Source organism: Vulpes lagopus, chromosome 12 (genome assembly GCF_018345385.1).
Source record: "Vulpes lagopus strain Blue_001 chromosome 12, ASM1834538v1, whole genome shotgun sequence".
Lineage (NCBI taxonomy): Eukaryota > Metazoa > Chordata > Mammalia > Carnivora > Canidae > Vulpes > Vulpes lagopus.
In genome coordinates, this window is record NC_054835.1 from 69,458,892 (window position 1) to 69,462,649 (window position 3,758).

Genomic DNA, 3,758 nt, shown 5'->3' on the forward strand with positions numbered 1-3,758 from the left:
ACCCTCCTGGCTACCCACCTTTTAACTTTTTGCCCTGTCTTGATCCACTGTGGTGGTGATCTTGGGCAAGTCACTTCACTTTTTGAATTACACTTTTATCATCCAAAAAAATAAACTTGGGGCCATTTTGGGGATATTAGCCAAGTTTATGTATGACCAAAGGCCCCACACAATAGTGGAATTATTAATGATCACCAATGCTATCCCCAGCTGTTCCCTGTAAGGTTTTATTAGTCTCACTGCTGTTTCCTGATTCGTTTCCATTCAGGAAGCTTTGAAATAATGGTTAGCAGAGGGGCACATTGCAAGAATAAAAATTTTCACTCTTTTAACTTTTCCATCCACTTTAATCCCACTGCCCATCCTTCCTCTCTCTCCAGCTTCAGCTGGAGTCCTGCCATTCCTGTGATCAATCATGCACTGGAGAGAATCTTACTCATGGTGGGAGTGGGAGGCTAGGGGCAGGGGGAGCTCGGGGCCAGCATGACTGTTGAGTGTGATGTCCTTTTGTGGTGCCCTCAAAAACAGAAGTGAGGAAACAGGCCATCATTTATCATGTGGCTTTGTAATGGATGCTGATAATGCAAAACAGCCAGGCAGCTCTTGAGGTCGCTCCAGTGAAGTACTGAGTCAGCTGTTGGGGGCCAAGTCGGAAAGGGAGGTTCCCTGTGTGACTTGCCCTTCTGCCAGGGATCTCCCTGCAGTGACAACTGCCCACTTGCTGATGGAGCCTGCCATTTGCCCTCGGAAGACACACAGCCTCCGGCCTTGTGCACACTGATGACTTGGGGCCTCAAGGGGGAGCTGAAGTCTTCTCTCCTGTCCAGCCACTCACACCCCAGACCTCCCCAAGGCAGGCACACTATTGGATGCAGGTGCTAGAAGGTGGAGCTTTTGGCATGATGGCTACTGCTGGCCCTTGAACCAATCACTATGACGGAGGAGTTCTGTTGCATTGTGGTTGGCCAAGCCTAGTCACTTGCCCATTCTCGGTTGGAAGAGAAGCAACCTAAGTCATGTGCAAGTTGCGGGGTGAGGTATGATTCCAGAGTGAAGGAAGAGGAGGTATGATGGGTGCTGTAGTGACCACTAGAATCATGTCACCCATTTCTCTGCATTCCTATCCTTTTGCCCAAAGGAATATGGGTTTACTGGCAAGAAAACCCTTGAATCCACACATTAGCACACGATAAAAGTCATGCAAAGGCAGAGCTCCATGAAAGCACTTTTTTTTTTTTTGGAAGAACCTTTTCTCCACCCGGTACCCACCTAAGAAAATGTCAAACCGAGAGAATGGCATTGCTAAAATAGAGTAGACTAGAGTAGGTTCAGCCTCTCAAGCCCATTTAGCCACACCGTCTCCTTCTGACCTTTGCTGCTCTTCAAGGTCACAAGGTTGCTGCCTGCCAGGGCTCATTTCTCAGGCCTCATCTGACTTGCCCTATCAGCAGCATTAGACTCAGTTGATAACTTTCTTCTCCTTGAAAACTTCTCTCCCTTTCACGAAGATGGCGCCGAAGGCAAAGAAGGAAGCCCCTGCCCCTCCCAAAGCCCAAGCCAAAGCAAAGGCTTTGAAAGCTAAGAAAGCAGTGTTGAAAGGCGTGCACAGTCACAATAAAAAGAAGATCCGCACGTCACCTACATTCCGATGACCCAAGACCTTGCGTCTCTGAAGGCAGCCCAAATATCCTGGAAAGAGCGACCCGAGGAGAAACAAGCTTGATCACTATGCCATCATCAAGTTCCCCCTGACTACTGAGTCAGCCATGAAGAAAATAGAAGACAACAACATACTTGTGTTCATTGTGGATGTCAAGGCCAATAAGCACCAGATCAAACAGGCTGTGAAGAAGCTCTATGACATTGATGTGGCCAAGGTCAACACCTTGATCAGGCCTGATGGAGAGAAGAAAGCATATGTTCGACTGGCTCCTGACTATGATGCTTTGGATGTTGCCAACAAAATTGGGATCATCTAAACTGAGTCCAGCCAGCTATAAATCTACATATAAATTTTTTCACACACACACACACACACAAAAAGAAATGAAATGAAAAAAGAAAAAGAAAAAAGAAAACTTCTCTTCCCCAGGCTTTTAGGACATCACATTGACTTCGTTTTCTTCTTACATCTCTAGTCTTTCATTCTTGGATTTTTTTCCTGATTCTCCTCATCCTTCCAGTCTCTGACTGTTCAATGTCCAGGGTCAGTAATTGGACCTCTGTTTTTCTATCTATGATCACTCTTTAGGTGATCTCATCCAGTTTATGTCTTTACTACCATCCATGTGCTACAACTCCAACATGAATCCCTCTTATACCTATATTCTTATACCTTATACCTATATTCCCAGTTAGTGTTTCTATTTGAATGTCTAATAGACATCAACCTATCCCATGTTAAATTGAGGCCATGATAGCTCTCCTTCAGCTACTATCAAAAGAACAGTACCTCCAATAATCCAGTCATTCAGGCAAAAATCCATCATGCTGTTCTTGACTATCCCCTCTCCCCACCCTATACTCCCCACCTTGTCCATGAGAATACTCTATAGGTTATATCTTGAAAATATATTCAAGATTGAATACCCTCTCTATTGCTAGTGCCCTATTCCTAACAGGTCTCCCTGCTTCCGCCATTGTCTCCTACCCCATTTCATACTCATGGCCCAATCTCAACATGCTAGCCACAATGGTTCTGTTAAAATATTAGTCAGATCACGTCAATTCTTTGCTTAAAAACCACAGTGTCCTCAGAGTAAAAGCTAAATTCTTATTATTACCTATAGGTGGGCCTATGTTAGTCTGCCTCTAACTTACCTTGCTCACTATATCTACTGTTAATCTCACCCTTATTTCTTGCAGTCCGGCCATTTTACCCCCTTCTTCAGATATACCAAGCATGCTTCCACCTCAGGCCTTTGCACTTGCTCTTCCCTCTTCCTGGAAAGTTCTTCTTCTACATGGTTTTCTCAACTTCTTTAAGTCTTAACTCAAAAGTCACCTTCTTAGAGAGGTTTTCTCTGGAAACCCTGTTCAAAATTCAACACCCTCACTGTCCCCCTGTCCTTCTTGTTTTTTTCCCCTATTCTTTTATCTATTATATTGTTTTTATTTTATCTTGTGCATTATGTCTTCTCCCACTAGATTTTTAGCTCTCTGAGGACAGAGCTAGTTTTGTTTTTATCATTAATATCTTCTTAGGACCTACAACAGCCCTTTTATATGAAAAAGGGAAGTGAACAAAATAACATAACTGTACAACTAAGATTTGAGACCCTTGAAATCTATGCTCTATATTTGGGCTTGGCTTTTAATTAAATTCAGTCATGAAGCGGGATTGGTTTCCAAGTCTTCAGGTCCATTCTTGGTCTAGTGGAAGCCATGAAGATGTTCTATTAATGTCATTTACTAGCTCAAAAGTTTCCAATAGCTTCCCCGATGCCTTAGGGTTTAAATTCATCCTTCCATCATTTGTATGTTTCCAAGGTTATCTCCTGTGTCAGCACTACATTTGTCTTCTCTAGCTAAATTGTTCTATCTACTATGTCTCCAAATTATCTTACTCCATATTATTTCTCCTCCCTTTCTGTGATCTGAAACATTCTCCTTCATCTCTTCTATCCATCCAGGTAAACCCACCCAATCTTTTATGATCTTTATCCTTCTCTACCTGCTGACATCCAGCTCATTTATTTAACTCACATGATACCTCTTTATAAAGTTTTCCCTGAATACTCCAGATGGAATGAAATGCT

General features: G+C 43.2%; 1 pseudogene; it reads left to right on the forward strand.

The window, feature by feature from the left end:
- Positions 1-1,508: 1,508 nt before the first annotated feature.
- LOC121473901 lies at positions 1,509-1,979 on the forward strand (annotated as a pseudogene).
- Positions 1,980-3,758: the final 1,779 nt, after the last annotated feature.